The sequence below is a fragment of the Cucumis melo genome, chromosome 2, assembly GCF_025177605.1.
Source record: "Cucumis melo cultivar AY chromosome 2, USDA_Cmelo_AY_1.0, whole genome shotgun sequence".
Taxonomy (NCBI): domain Eukaryota; kingdom Viridiplantae; phylum Streptophyta; class Magnoliopsida; order Cucurbitales; family Cucurbitaceae; genus Cucumis; species Cucumis melo.
In genome coordinates, this window is record NC_066858.1 from 13,699,820 (window position 1) to 13,716,405 (window position 16,586).

The following is a 16,586-nucleotide window of genomic DNA, read 5'->3' on the forward strand; positions in this document are numbered from 1 at the left end:
AGTTTACGGTGTTATAACAAAAAGTGACTATTTCGTGGTTCTAGTCTTATGCAAACCATTTACATAGGATGCCCCCACTTCCATGTCTCTACGTGAACAATTCAGGATTACATCGTTTGTACTAACTACGGAGCGGGCAAGGCGTCTAACCTTATTCATACACTATAGACTATTTGGGCTATTAACTTGAACTTAATTCATGTTTATGACTCTACATAAAGTTCAATTGTATTAGACAAACTCAGTAAAATAGTCTCGGGACTTTAACTTATTGGTTTTAAGATTATAGCATTCAATAATAAAATTTGTTGAATCAAATAACAAAGTACGAGTTTTAGGACACAAATTCCAACATTCACAGACATGTCTATTTCGCCGAGCCTCTTTCTGAGATAGTGCCAAGATTGTTATGCCTTTCGTGTGGGTTAAAACTAACCCTACAAGGAATTTCGGTACCGCTCCATGAGGACCATTGTAGTGATGATTGTCGTTCACCGAGGCTTCAATCTTATGCTCTCTTGTCATCAGGTCACCAACTTCCTTGACCTTCCGACACTGGGCATGCGTTAGCCCCTATACATAGTCTTACGACTTTGTGGAGACCTGTGTTTTTGGCAAATAGTTGCCTAGGCCTGGTCACTGCGACCCCGTTTGTGAGAAGGCACCCCTTCTCTCAAAGTTACGGGGCTATTTTGGTGAGTTCATTAGAGAGAGTTGTCTCGTGCCCCTAGGTATTCTCTACTTACCCACCTGTGTCGGTTTCGGGTACAGGTACCCTTTTGTTGAAGGTTGTTTGACTTTTCTTGGGAGTATGGCATTGGTGACTTGAACGTTATAGCACCTGGTACTCGAACATTGGCTCGAGATATTTTTTTTACCCCTTTCGACCCTAAAATAGGGGTACCTTACGTTCTTGAATCGATAACCATCTTTCAACAAACCTAGCCTCCTCCATCCTTCGAGACCAACAAGGGGTAGTACTGGAATATACACCTCTTGTCCATCAACTATGCCTTTTGGTCTGCTCTTAGGCCCTGACTCACCCTTCGTGGACGAACCTTGTGGAAGAACCCCTATGGAGAAGTTTTTGGGGCATTGGATTCTCACCAATGTTTGCCTTAAAAAAGTCAACATTCTCGCTTCTGCTTCATCCACCACTACCGATTCATTTTGATATCCCACAGCTTTGGTAAATCTCTTGCCATGTTCATCTTCGGTGCAAGAGCGCTCGATCAGTGAGCTATTACGTACTTTTTCAAGGCTGTTTGATTCTAGGCAAACCTTCTGGTTGTCTCAGCACCTCTACTTCCTTTATCACTAAGAAGTTATTTAGAGGCCTTAGCTGATGATCTGGGATGTTTCCCTCTCGATGATGAAGCTTATCCTCCATCGTCTCATTGGCAGACCTTGACCCCTGTGATTTTGAGATCATATCTAGTATTCAGAGTTTGCCTTGATTTGGTACCGCTCTCGCATTGTAAACCCGAGATTCTTTTTGGATTATTATTTCTTTTTATATATAAAAAAGAAAAAAATGGAAATTGATTATATTATTTATTTTATATAATTAACTAAATGTTTTGTTAAATAAAATAAAAAGAGAAGAAAAAGACAAGAAAAGATAAAAAGGAAACAAAGAGGTTTGGTGAATTTTGACAGAGAAGACATGGCAGGTTGTTTTCATGCGAAATCAGGAGATCTCTATTTTATTTATTATTTCAGGGTCTATCGGTGGAGTTAGGATCTGTATTTGGTATGGTTGGGAAGCTTATTCAATTTACTACAACTTTCATGAAGAAATTGTGAACCAAACACGACTTGAAATAAGTTAAATTGTAGGGACAAGTTAAAGGGGTCGTGGTGTATGCGATTGTTGGGGTAGTTTTATTTCGAGGGATGTCTGAGATTATACACAAGGAATCAGATTTACATGACTTGAGGTAAGTTATAGAGGACCTCAAAATGAGGAGTTTGACATAAAGAACTCTTATTTTGGTTAAGTATTGGAAAAGATGTGATCATTTGATTTTGAGAAATGTGTGGAATATGGTTTTATTTCTGAAAGTTAAACTTCTTAAGAATCATCTTTAGTGAACCATGTCAAGCATAACATTTGAAGATCATAATATTTAGGTTTCTAATACTCAGTTTTGGTTTTTTGATGGGCCAAGAGGAAATATGTCGGGTTTACACAATGGGGAACTAGTCTAAGACTGTGAGTGACAAAAACAAGTTTTGAAAATTATTCTTTTTAAAACGAAAAGCTATTTATTATAACCAAATGTTTAACGTGGTTGACTATGACTTTATTAATGATATATGATTTCTATGTTTAGCTTTCGAGTATGAGTTTTGAGCTTAGATTTCATAATGGAATCTACATGTTAGCACGTAATTAATGAGTTCTGAAAAGCAGTTGAAATGGTATTTGTTTAAGCAAAGCATAGTTTAAGCAAGAATTATTTGTAGATTTTCGGTTTTTCCACAAACAAGCTGAGTAAGTTTGAGTTTATGCAAGGTTAAGATAAGCATACATGTTTTAATGTTTTCATATGCTTTATGGTATTTCCATTGACTACATGACTGAGATCTTGAGCCTGAGGCTAGAGGATACCGTGTGCACACAGGTTACATTTCGTTGTTGATGTTGAGTGTACTTCATGACAACGATGCTATCGTGAGTGCTGGGCGAGTCCTACTAAGACAAAGACGATGGGAGTGCTGGGAGGACCCCACTACATCGTAGAACTAATAAACGTTGGTTGTACTGGGCTTTATAGCTTACCCTTCCAAAATATTTTACCCACTTTCCAGGTAGAGGTCGAGTTTCTGGTGCCTGATAAAGTGCCTTAGTCTGCTGAAGCTCCGATATCGATTGCCAGTACGTGGTTAGAGTCGTGCATAGAATCTGTTGTGTTATGATGTATATATCTTTGTATGATATAGATACTCTATAGTTTGTGTGTAAGCTTTAGGAGCTGTGGCTGTGTAAACCTTTGTTGGTTATGTTTTGGTTAAGGTGTCTCCAGGTTTACTTGCGAAATTAGTTATTTCCAGGCTACACTTCATGTATGTATATGATTAGTCTAGATTCCGCTGTGTTGTGCTGCATGTATAATAGTTTATATACTAGCTTAGTAAGTTTATCACGTTAAAGAATTCATAGAGTCGACAGATATCGGTAGAGAAAAGTGTTGTCGGTCAGCTTCACGCCATCTTTCGGTCTAAGCTAGCAGGTAGTTCGGGAGGGGGTATGATACTTAGTCCGCACTGAAACAGTACTTTACCCCTAGATGTCCAATCAACTATTGCGCCTCAACGAATTTCGGGGAGAACCAACTAGCTCTGGGTTCGAGTGGCATTTCACCCTTAACCACTTTGACGCTGACAAACACTCGCCACTTTTTGGAAGCATCATCTTCCTTTTCTATCGTTTTGTTATGCACCTTAGTCCTACTCCAATGAGAGCGTTTCCCGTCCTATACTTTGGGTAAATGTCTAAGAGACAATGCCAGGAATGCAGACTCAAGTCTTTGGGGTTTAAATCCCAAAGCTAGAAATACTTATGACCAGGAGAAAACAAAGAAAGTATTGACATACTACTTTTGAATCCTAAAAAACAGAGTTCTGGGCATTATCTTTGACCTTTATTTTGGACGAATACAAGGAGTTCTTCAACTTGGCCCCTTTTCTTTGTTGGAAATGCATTTTAAGTTGTTTTTGATGATTGACCAACGTTCGCCACTTTTTGGAAGCCTCGCCATCTTTTCGTCCGTTTTGGGATGCACCTTAGTCCTACCTCCAACGCGTGTGTTTCCAGTCCTATACTTTGGATAAATGTCTAAGGGACCATGCCAGAAATGTAGACTAAAGTCTTTGGAGTTTAAATCTTTCAGCTACAAATGCTTAAGACAAAGACAAAACAAAGAAGCCGTTGACGGATGACATTTGAGCCCTAAAAAAAATTGAGTTCGAGGCACTGTCGTTGGCCATTTTTTGAGACGGACAATAGTTCTTCAACTTGGCCTCTTTCCTTTTCTGGAAATGCATTTCTAGTTGTTTTTGACACTTGACAAACGTTTGCCACATTTTGGAAGCATAATCCTTTTTTTTCAACCGTTCTAGGTTACACCTTAGTCCTACCTCCAACGAGCGGGTTTCTCATCCTATACTTTATTAAAATGTCTAATGGACCATGCCAGAAATATAGACTATAGTCTTTGGAGTTTAAATCCCGCAACTAGAGATGCTGACGATAAAGATAAAACAAAGAAACCGTTGACGGACCACTTTTGAGCCCTAAAAATAATTGAGTTTGGGGCATTGTCTTTTTGGGACGAACACCTGAAGTTCTTCAACTTGGTCCCTTTTCTTTGTTGGAAATGCATTTCTAGTTGTTTTTTATGATTGACCAACATTGGCCACTTTTTGAAAGCATCGTCCATCTTTTCGACCGTTATGGGATGCACCTCAACCTCCAACTAGCGTTTTTCCCATCCTATACTTTATATAAATGTCCAAGGGACTATGCCATAAATGTAGACTAAAGTCTTTAGAGTTAAAATTCCTAAGCTAGAAATGCTTTTGACAAAGACAAAACAAAGAAACTGTTGACGGACCACTTTTGAACCCTTAAAAAAAACTGAGTTCGGGGCATTTTCGTTGGCCATTTTTTGGGACAAACACTAGGAGTTCTTCAACTTGACCCCTTTTCTTTGCTAGAAATGTATTTCCAGTTGTTTTTTACGCTTGACAGACATTCAACACTTTTTGGAAGCATCGTCCATCTTGTCGATCGTTTTGTTATGTTCCTTAGTCCTACCTCCAACGAGCGTGTTTTCCGTTCTATACTTTGGGTAAATGACCAAACGACCATGCCAGAAATGTAGACTCATGTCTTTAGAGTTTAAATCCCTAAGCTAGAAATGCTTGTGACCAACACAAAACAAAGAAACCGTTGACAGACCACTTTTGACCACTAAAAAGAGTGAGTCAAGGGCATTGTCGTTGGCCTTTTTCAGCAACAAAAACTAGGAGTTCTTGAAATTGGCCATTTTCTTTGCTGGAAATGCATTTTCTGTTGTTTTTTACGCTTGACAGGTGTTTGCCACTTTTTGGGAACATCGTCCATCTTTTCCACCATTTTGCTTTGCACCTTAGTCCTACCTTCAATGAGCGCATTTTCCATCATATACTTTTCATAAATGTCTGAGCGACCATGCTAGGAACAGACTCAAGTCTTTCAAGTTTCAATCCCTAAGCTAGAAATGCTTATGACAAAGACAAAACAGAAAAACTGTTAACGGACCACTTTAGATCCTCTTAAAAATGAGTCTAGGGCATTGTCGTTGACTGTTTATTGGGACGAACACCAGGAGTTCTTTAATTGGACCCCTTATCTTTGTTGGAAATGAAATTCCAGTTGTTTTTTTACGCTTGACAGACATTTGCCACTTTTTGGAAGCATCGTCCATCTTTTTTACTGTTTTGGGATGCACCTTAGTCCTACCTCCAACGAATGTTTTTTCCGTCATATACTTTATGTAAATGTCAAAGGGATCATGCCAGAAACGTAGCCTAAAGTCTTTCAAGTTTAAATCCCTCAGCAAGAAATGCTTATGACAAAGACAAAATAAAGAAACCGTTGACAGACCACTTTTGAGCAAACAAAAAAAACTTAGTCTAGGGCATTATCGTTGGCCTTTATTGGGACAAACACAAGGATTTCTTCAACTTGGCCACTTTTCTTTGTTGTAAATGCATTTCCAGTTGTTTTTTACGATTGACCAACGTTCGCCACTTTTTAGAAGTATCGTTCATCTTTTTGACCATTTTGGGATGTAACTTAGTCCTACCTCCAACGAGCGTTTTTCCCATCCTATACTTTATGTAAATGTCCAAGGGATCATGCAAGAAACATAGAGTAAAGTCTTTGGAGTTTAAATCTCCTAGCTAGAAATGCTTATGACAAAGACAAAACAAAGAAATCGTTGACAATTAACTTTTGAGCCGTAAAAAAAAACTGAGTTTGGGGCATTGTCATTGGTCTTTATTTGGGACGAACACTAGGAGTTCTTCAACTTGGCCCCTTTTCTTTGTTGGAAATGCATTTCCAATTTTTTTGGATGATTGACCAACGTTTACCATTTTTTGGAAGCATTATCCATCTTTTCCATTGTTTTAGGATGTACCTTAGAACCTCCAACGACCGTGTTTTCAGTCCTATATGTTGGGTAAATATCTAAGGGACCATGCCAGAAATGTAAACTAAAGTCTTTGGAGTTTATATCCATCAGCTAGAAATGCTTCTGACAAAGACAAAACAAAGAAACCATTGAAGGGCCACTTTGAGACCTAAAAACACTTAGTCTGAGGCATTGTCGTTGGCCTTTATTTGGGACAAACACCAGGATTTCTTCAACTTGGCCCCTTTACTTTGTTGGAAATGCATTTCCAGTTGTTTTTTACGATTGATCAACGTTTGCCACTTTTTGGATGTATCGTTCATCTTTTCGACCGTTTTGTGATGCACTTTAGTCCTACTTCCAACGAGTGCTTTTCCCGTCTTATACTTTATGTAAATGTTCAAGGGATCATGCTAGAAATGTAGACTAAAGTCTTCGAAGTTTAAATCTCTTAGTGAGAAATCTTTGTGACAAAGACAAAACAAAGAAATCATTGACGGCCCATTTTTAGCCCAAAAAACTGTCTGTGGCATTGTCGTTGGATATTATTTGGGACGAACACCAAGAGTTCTTCAACTTGGCCTCTTTTTTGTTGCAAATGAATTTCCAGTTGTTTTTGAAGATTGACGAACGTTCACAACTTTTTGGAAGCATCGTCCATCTTACCAATCGTTTTGGGATGCACCTTAGTCTTACCTCCAACGAGTGTTTTTCCCGTACTATACTTTATGTAAATGTCCAAGGGACCATTCCAGAAATGTAGACTAAAGTCTTTGGAGTTTAAATCCGTTAGCTAGAAATGCTTATGACAAAGACAACACAAAGAAACCGTTGACGGACCACTTTTAAGCCCTCAAAAAACTGAGTCTACGACATTACTGTTGGAATTGATTGGGACGAACACCAGGATTCTTAAACTTGAAAACTTTTCTTTGTTGGAAATGCATTTCCAGTTGTTTTTGACGATTGACCATCGTTCGCCACTTTTTGGAAGTATCGTTCATCTTTTCGACTGTTTTGGGATGTACCTTGGTCATGCCTCCAACAAGTGTTTTTCCTGTCCATGTAAATGTCCAAGGGATCATCCCAGAAACGTAAACTAAAGTCTTTGGAAGTTAAATCCCCTAGCTAGAAATGTTTATGACAAAGACAAACAAAAAAACCGTAGACGGTCCATTTTTTAGCCCTAAAAAAACTGAGTCTGGGGCAATTTCGTTGGCCTTTATTTGGAACGAACACTATGAGTTCTTCAACTTGGCCCTTTTTCTTTGTTGTAAATGCATTTCTAGTTGTTTTTGACGATTGACCAACGTTCACCACTTTTTTGAAGCATCGTCTATCTTTTCTACCGTTTTGGGATGCACCTTAGTCCTACCTTTAGCGACCGTGTTTCTAGTCCTATATTTTGGGTAAATATCTAAGGGACCATGCCAAAAATTTAGACTAAGGTCTTTGGAGTTTAAATCTATCAGCTAGAAATGCTTTTGACAAAAACAAAACAAAGAAACCGTTGAAGGACCAAAATGCCTTTATTTGTGACAAACACAAGGATTTCTTCAACTTGGCACCTTTTCTTTGTTGGAAATGCATTTCCAGTTGTTTTTTACGATTGACCAATGTTCGCCATTTCTTGGATGTATCGTTCATCTTTTCGACCGTTTTGGGATGCACCTTAGTCCTACCTCTAACGAGCGCTTTTCCTATCTTATACTTTATGTGAATTTTCAAGGGATCATGCCAGAAATGTAGACTAAAGTCTTCGGAGTTTAAATCCCTTAGCTAGAAATGCTTTTGACCAAGACAAAACAAAGAAATGTTTGACGGTCCATTTTTTAGCCCTAAAAAAATTGAGTTTGTGGCATCGTCATTGGCCTTTATTTTGGACGAACACCAGGAGTTCTTCAACTTGGCCCCCTTTTCTTTGTTGGAAATGCATTTCCAGTTGTTTTTTACCATTGACCAACACTCGTCATTTTTTGAAAGCATTATCCATCTTTTCCATCGTTTTTGGATGCACCTTAGTCCTACCTCCAACGAGCGTTTTTCCCGTCCTATACTTTATGTAAATGTCCAAGGGACCATGCTAGATATATAGACGAAAGTCTTTTGAGTTTAATTCCATCGTAGAAATTCTTATGACAAAGAGAACACAAAGAAATCGTTCACCGACCACTTTTGAGCCCTAAAAAAAACTAAGTCTGGGGCTTTGTCATTGGTCTTTTTTTGGGACGAACACTAGGAGTTCTTCAACCTAGCCCTTTTTCTTTGTTGGAAATGCATTTTTAGTTGTTTTTGACGATTGACCAACGTTCTCAACTTTTTGGAAGTATCGTTCATCTTTTCGACCGTTTTGGAATGCAGCTTAGTCCTAGCTCGAACGAGCGTTTTTCCCGTTCTATACTTTATGTAAATATCCAAGGGATCATGCCAGAAATGTAGACTAAAGTCTTTGGAGTTTAAATACGCCAGCTAGAATTGCTTCTGACAAAGATAAAACAAAGAAATCGTTGACGGATCACTTTTGAGCCTTAAAAAAAATTGACAATGGGCATGGTCGTTGGCCTTTATTTGGGTTGAACACCAAGAGTTCTTCAACTTGGCCCCAAATCTTTGTTGGAAATGCATTTTTAGTTATTTTTATGATTGACCAACATTCGCCACTTTTTGAAAGTATCGTCCATCTTTTCGACCGTTTTGGTATGCAGCTTAGTCCTACCTCGAACGAGCGGTTTTCCCATCCTATACTTTATGTAAATGTCTAAAGGACCATGCTAGAAATGTAGACTAAAGTCTTTGGAGTTTAATTCCCTCATCTAGTAATGCTTATAACAAAGACAACACAAAGAAACCGTTGACGGACCACTTTTGAGCCCTAAAAAAAACTGAGTCCGGGGCTTTGTCGTTGGCCTTTTATTGGGATGAACACTAAGAGTTCCTCAACTTGGCCCCTTTTCTTTGTTGGAAATGCATTTCTAGTTGTTTTTTTTATGTTTGACAGACATTCACCACTTTTTGGAAGCATCGTCCATCTTTTCGACCGTTTTGGTATGCACCTTAGTCCTACCCCCAACGAGTATGTTTCCTGTCCTATACTTTGGGTAAATGTCTAGAGGACCATACCAGGAATGTATACTCATGTCTTTCGAGTTTAAATTCCTAAGCTAGGAATGCTTATGATCAAGAAAAAACAAAGAAACCCTAGACGGACAACTCTAGACCCCTAAAAACAACTGATTCCAGGTCATTGACGTTTTCCTTTCTTTGGGACGAACATCAGGAGTTCTTCAACTTGGCCAATTTTCTTTGTTGGAAATACATTTACAGTTGTTGTTGATACTTGACAAACGTTCGCCATGTTTTGGAAGCATCGTCCATCTTTTCGATCGTTTTGGTATGCACCTTAGTCATGTCTACAACGAGTGCGTTTTCAGTCATATACTTTGGGTAAATGTCAAAGGAACCATGCTAGGAACGTAGACTCAAGTCTTTGGAGTTTAAATCCCTAAGCTAGAAATGCTTATGACGAAGACAAAACAAAGAAACCGTTGACGGACCACTTTGAACCCCTAAATAGAATAGAGTTCTGGGCATTTTCATTGGTCTTTTTTTACGACGAACACCAGGAGTTCTCCAATTTCACCTCTTTTATTTCCTGAAAATTTATTTCCAAATGTTGTCGGTGCTTGAATGACGTTCGCCACTTTTTGGAAGTATCATCCAACGTTTCGATCATTCTGTTCTGCACCTCAGTCCTACCTCCAACGAGCGCATTTCCAGTCCTATAATTTGGGTAAATGTCTAAGGGACCATACCAAGAACGTAGACTCACGTCTTTGTAGTTTAAATCCATAAGCTAGAAATGCATGCCAGATTGAGATAGCAGGCCATGTGATTGAAGTAACGCTGTTAGTCCTGGATATGCTTGACTTTGATGTAATCCTGGGTATGGATTGGTTGGCCGCTAACCACGCCAGCATAGATTGTTCCCGTAAGGAGGTAACGTTTAACCCTCCCTCGATGGCCAGTTTTAAATTTAAGGGAGGAGGGTCAAGGTCGTTGCCTCAGGTAATCTCAGCCATCAGGGCCAGTAAACTGCTCAGTCAGGGTACTTGGGGTATCTTAGCGAGCGTGGTGGATACTAGAGAGGTCGATGTATCCCTGTCATCAGAACCGGTGGTGAGGGACTATCCGGATGTCTTTCCTGAAGAACTTCCAGGGTTACCTCCTCACAGAGAGGTTGAGTTTGCCATAGAGTTGGAGCCGGGCACGGTTCCTATATCCAGAGCCCCTTACAGAATGGCCCCCGCAGAGCTGAAAGAACTGAAGGTGCAGTTGCAAGAATTGCTTGATAAGGGATTCATTCGACCGAGCGTGTCACCTTGGGGTGCGCCAGTTTTATTTGTTAAGAAGAAGGATGGATCGATGCGTCTATGCATTGACTATAGGGAGTTGAACAAGGTAACCGTAAAGAACAGATATCCCTTGCCCAGGATCGACGATCTATTTGACCAGTTACAGGGAGCCACAGTGTTCTCTAAGATTGATCTTCGATCGGGATACCATCAGCTGAGGATTAAGGATGGGGATGTACCGAAGACAACATTTCGTTCCAGATATGGACACTACGAGTTTATTGTGATGTCTTTTGGTTTGACGAATGCTCCGGCAGTGTTTATGGACTTGATGAACAGTGTTTAGGGAGTTCCTAGATACTTTTGTGATCGTGTTTATCGATGATATCTTGATATACTCCAAGACGGAGGCCGAACATGAGGAGCATTTACGTATAGTTCTGCAAACACTTCGGGATAATAAGTTGTATGCAAAGTTCTCGAAATGCGAGTTTTGGCTGAAGCAGGTGTCTTTTCTGGGCCACGTGGTTTCTAAGGCTGGAGTCTCTGTGGATCCAGCTAAGATAGAGGCAGTCACCGGTTGGACCCGACCTTCCACAGTCAGTGAGGTTCGTAGCTTTCTGGGTTTAGCAGGTTATTATCGACGGTTTGTGGAGAACTTTTCTCGTATAGCTACTCCTCTCACTCAGTTGACCAGGAAGGGAGCTCCTTTTGTTTGGAGCAAGGCGTGTGAGGATAGTTTCCAGAACCTTAAACAGAAGCTAGTTACCGCACCGGTTCTTACTGTACCTGATGGTTCTGGCAGTTTCGTGATTTATAGTGATGCTTCCAAGAAGGGTTTGGGTTGTGTTTTGATGCAACAGGGTAAGGTGGTCGCTTATGCGTCTCGTCAGTTGAAGAGTCATGAGCAGAACTACCCTACACATGATTTAGAGTTGGCAGCGATGGTTTTTGCTTTAAAAATATGGAGGCATTATTTATATGGTGAAAAAGATACAGATATTCACGGATCATAAGAGCTTGAAATACTTCTTTACTCAGAAAGAATTGAATATGAGACAGCGAAGGTGGCTTGAGTTAGTGAAGGATTACGATTGTGAGATACTGTATCATCCAGGCAAGGCAAATGTGGTAGCTGATGCTCTTAGTAGAAAGGTATCACATTCAGCAGCACTTATTACCCGACAGGCCCAATTGCATCGGGATCTCGAGCGGGCTGAGATTGCAGTGTCAGTGGGGGCAGTCACTATGCAGTTAAACCAGTTGACGGTACAGCCGACTTTGAGGCAAAGGATCATTGGTGCTCAGAGTAACGATCCTTATTTGGTTGAGAAACGTGGCCTAGCAGAGGCAGGGCAAGCGGAGGGGTTCTCCATATCCTCTGATGGTGGACTTGTGTTTGAGAGACGCCTCTGTGTGTCGTCAGATAGTGCGATTAAGACAGAATTATTATCTGAGGCTCACAGTTCCCCATTTTCCATGCACCCGGGTAGTACGAAGATGTATCAGGACCTGAAGCGGGTTTATTGGTGGCGTAACATGAAGAGGGAGGTAGCAGAATTTGTTAGTAGATGCTTGGTGTGTCAGCAGGTTAAGGCACCAAGGTAGAAACCAGCAGGTTTATTACAACCCTTGAGCATACCGGAATGGAAGTGGGAAAACGTATCCATGGATTTCATTACAGGACTGCCGAGAACTCTGAGGGGTTTTACAGTGATTTGGGTTGTGGTGGACAGGCTTACCAAATCAGCGCACTTCGTTCCGGGTAAATCCACCTATACTGCTAGTAAGTGGGCACAGCTGTACATGTCGGAGATAGTGAGATTACATGGAGTGCCAGTGTCGATTGTTTCTGATAGAGATGCCCGTTTCACTTCCAAATTCTGGAAGGGTTTGCAGACGACTATGGGAACGAGGTTAGACTTTAGTACAGCTTTCCATCCACAGACTGACGGTCAGACTGAGCATCTGAACCAAGTTTTAGAGGATATGTTGCGGGCGTGTGCATTGGAATTTCCAGGTAGCTGGGACTCCCATTTGCATTTGATGGAATTTGCTTATAATAACAGTTATCAGGCTACTATTGGCATGGCACCATTTAAGGCCTTGTACGGCAAATGTTGTAGATCCCTGGTTTGCTGGGGTGAGGTGGGTGAGCAGAGATTGATGGGCCCTGAGTTAGTTCAGTCTACTAACGAAGCGATACAGAAGATTAGATCACGCATGCATACCGCTCAGAGTAGGCAGAAGAGTTATGCAGATGTGAGGCGGAAGGATCTCAAATTTGAGGTAGGGGACAAGGTGTTCTTAAAGGTAGCACCTATGAGAGGTGTCTTACGATTTGAAAGGAGGGGAAAACTGAGTCCCCGTTTTGTTGGGCCGTTTGAGATTCTGGAGCGGATTGGCCCTGTAGCTTATCGCTTGGCGTTGCCACCATCACTCTCGACAGTTCACGATGTGTTTCATGTCTCTATGTTGAGGAAGTACGTACCAGATCCATCCCATGTAGTGGATTACGAGCCACTAGAGATTGATGAAAACTTGAGCTATACTGAACAACCCGTTGAGGTGCTGGCTAGAGAGGTGAAAACGTTGAGGAATAAAGAAATTCCTTTGGTTAAAGTCTTATGGCGGAATCACCGGATGGAAGAGGCTACATGGGAGCGAGAAGATGACATGAGGTCTCGTTATCCCGAGCTGTTCGAGGGGCAAAACTTTCGAGGACGAAAGTTCCCTAAGGAGGGAAGAATGTAACGCCCCGAAGCTCGAGGTAAAAATTTTAGCATTTTAAGTGAATTTTAATAATATAATATTAATTATATTATTAGTATTGGGTATTATTGTCATTTCAATTTTAATGTTAATATTTTTCCTTTTACTATTTACTTAATATAAATATTAATATTATTATTTAATATTATTATAACTAATTAGTGTTAATGTTTTATTATAAATTATTTTTTTTTTATTTTTTTTATTTAATATATATATATATAATATTATTTAAAAAAAAAAACCCTAAGAACGTGCGCCTTCTTCCCCATCCATTTTCGTTTTCTTCCTCGCGCCGCTGCAGCCCGACTTTTCCTTCCTTTCGTTTCAGCTCCGTCGCCACCATCTCTCTTCCGCTCACGCCGCCGCCTCCATCCCCGTCTCCGACTTCATCTCCATTTCCATCTCTGGGGTTGTCGCCCGTCGTCGTCTCCGTCTCTGCAATCGAACAGCCATCGCGACGCCCCATTTCCGATATCCCTCTCAGCCTCACGTAACCGGACGCCGCCGTGCGTCCTTCATCCGACCACGTCTGCCGACGTCAAGCCGCCATCCGCCGCGTCGTTCGTCGAGCAACCGACGGCGAACCTCCATCAGTCGCGAATTTTTCCCATCAAGCCGACCCGACCCGAGAACCCTCATTCAAACCGACCCGAGCCATGAATCCAAGCTGAAGATCGAGCCGAGTGTGAGCCGCGAGTCGTGAATCCCAGCCGAGCCGCGAGCCGTACCCGAGCCAAGGACCGAGCCGAGCCGATCACCTCCAAGCCAAGCCGAGCTCCCTGTTCACCGAGCCACCTAAGCCTTCCTTCCTCCACTCCGGGTCACGGTGAGTCTTCGGTAAGTATCATTTTGGTAATTTACCCAGTGTTGCCATAACCGTGTCGAGTTTGAATATTAGAGTAAGACTGGGCCCTATCTTTCGTTCCTTGAAGGTAATAGGGGTTGACGCTCAAGTTTACGGTCCCACGGCAAGTTAAATTGGAGATAGCTTTCCTTTCCTCGGGTAAGTCAACGGATGTGCTTAGGACCATTTTAAAATGACTTCTGCTAGTGTCATCGATTAAAACCTTCGTGTTTTCGTTTAGGTGGATCCGTTGAGCGCGGACTCGATCGAGGGGCATAACCGAGTATCAGGTAAGGGTTTTCCTACTACTGGACCTCGGATCGAGGCTGGAAACGTAGTAATCCATAGGGGATTACACGTTAGTGACTGTACTGAATAACTGTATATGTGTTGACTGTTAAGCACTGTTATTATATTTTGTCTGATGTAAAGGTACTGTGACTGCTAATTGTAGATTGGGATTTTATGTTGATGGACCTTGAAGTTATGGTTCAGTATGTAGTAATCATTGGTCTGGATGTTGATCATGGAATTTGGACGGGGAAGGACAGTGAGTCCGGTTTTGGTTGGTTAGTTGATTGGGTCTAGGGTTTTCCCTAATGGTGTGCGAATTGGTGACGCGTATAGCAACTGAGGTTGTAGTTGTTTAAACCTATACTATCTGACTGACAAAGCCTATGGCGGAACTGTAATATGAATGCCGTTGGGGTGACTGTTGTAGACGGTTTAGTATGGACTGAGGGGTAACGGTTAGCTTCATCTATGGGGTAGTGTGCCTTACGGATATGTGCATCCTTCGGGAGCACTAGACTGATATGTGCATCCTTCGGGAGCATTAGACTGATGTGTGCATCCTTCGGGAGCACTAGACTGATATGTGCATCCTTCGGGAGCACTAGACTGATAGGTGCATCCTTCGAGAGCACTAGACTGATGTGTGCATCCTTCGGGAGCACTAGACTGATATGTGCATCCTTCGGGAGCACTAGACTGATATGTGCGTTCTACGGAACCACTAGACTGTTATGTAGGGTACCCCCGAATAGGAAGTTAACTGTTGTCCCCTAACGGGCCCAGTAGTGGGTCCCTTACTGGGTATGTTTATACTCACCCTTTTCTCTTCTTTAACTTTTCAGGTAAGGGCACAGCGAGGGGCAGACCGACGAGAGGCAGGAAGGATGCGTGAAGGCCATATGGACGCGTCTGGTTTTCTTATTGCTTCCGCTGATGTTTTTTTTTTTGTTAGAATATGTGGTTTTGTGATTTTGAGTTGATGACCTGAGTTTTTATTTGAAACTTTTGTGACTGTGATTTAAAATATGGCCCGATACTGTTTTTTTGTAATATTTCTAACGTTTTAAGAAATCGTAACCGGTCCGTTATGAATTTTATGTTGTGTGGTCGAGTTTTGGTATTGAGTAGTGACCTCAGCTTAGTCCGGAAAGTTGGGTCGTTACACCTTAAACCCTACCGCCTCTTTCATTGTCTCAGTTCTATAGAATAAGGTCCCAGCAGTTGAGGCAGTCGATCTTGCTGTGGAAGTAGTTCTTCTTCTTTGAGATGCCTTATCTTTGTCCCAAGGCTAAAAGAAAGAAAAGGTTGATTTATGGATTTATTGGGATTCTTATGTCAATGTTTCTGACTCGATTTGACTCTTTTTTTACCTTGATTTAACATGCAAACTTCTTTCACATCAAAATCAGTCTTTCACATAAAGGGAATGATAAAGATGAAGAATTTTGACAAAGTTGTTGACGTTGGCAGTAACCGAAAGCTATTATCTGTCACCCCAAAGCCATGCACATCAGTTTGGAAATAGGTCAGGTTCAAAGTAATTAAGGTGGCATTGTCCACAGAAAAACCACCCCAAAGCCAAGTCACTATGGTATCTCCTATTACGGGTATGACGCTAACTAAGATTTTAATTACAGTTGTTCCCCAAAGGCTCATCTAACCCCAAGGTAGTACGTATCCTGTAAAAGCTGTCACAATCATGAATAGGAAGATGAGAACTCTGAGACACCAAACAAATTCCCTAAGGCTGCTATAACTCCATGATATAGAACAGGAAAAAGATGAAGGTGAACCACAATGAGAAACATACTTGCCCCATTAACATGCATATAAAAGAGCAACTAGCCACTTGAAACATCTCTCATAATATGTTCTACACTGTTGAAAGCTAGATCCACATGAGGTGTGTAATGCATAGCTAAAAAGGCTAGTCATTATCTGAATGTCTAAACAAAGACCTGCAAATAGACCGAACCCCCACCAATAACTAAGCTTGCTCGGGGTTGGATAATCTATCAGATGTTGATTCAGTGTGGAGGATATAGGTTGTTTAGGAAGAGAGAATCTTTACTTTCTTTTAGTCATTTCTCTTGACTATCGTGAGAACTCTTGTTCCCCCACCTTTTTAGTGCCTTC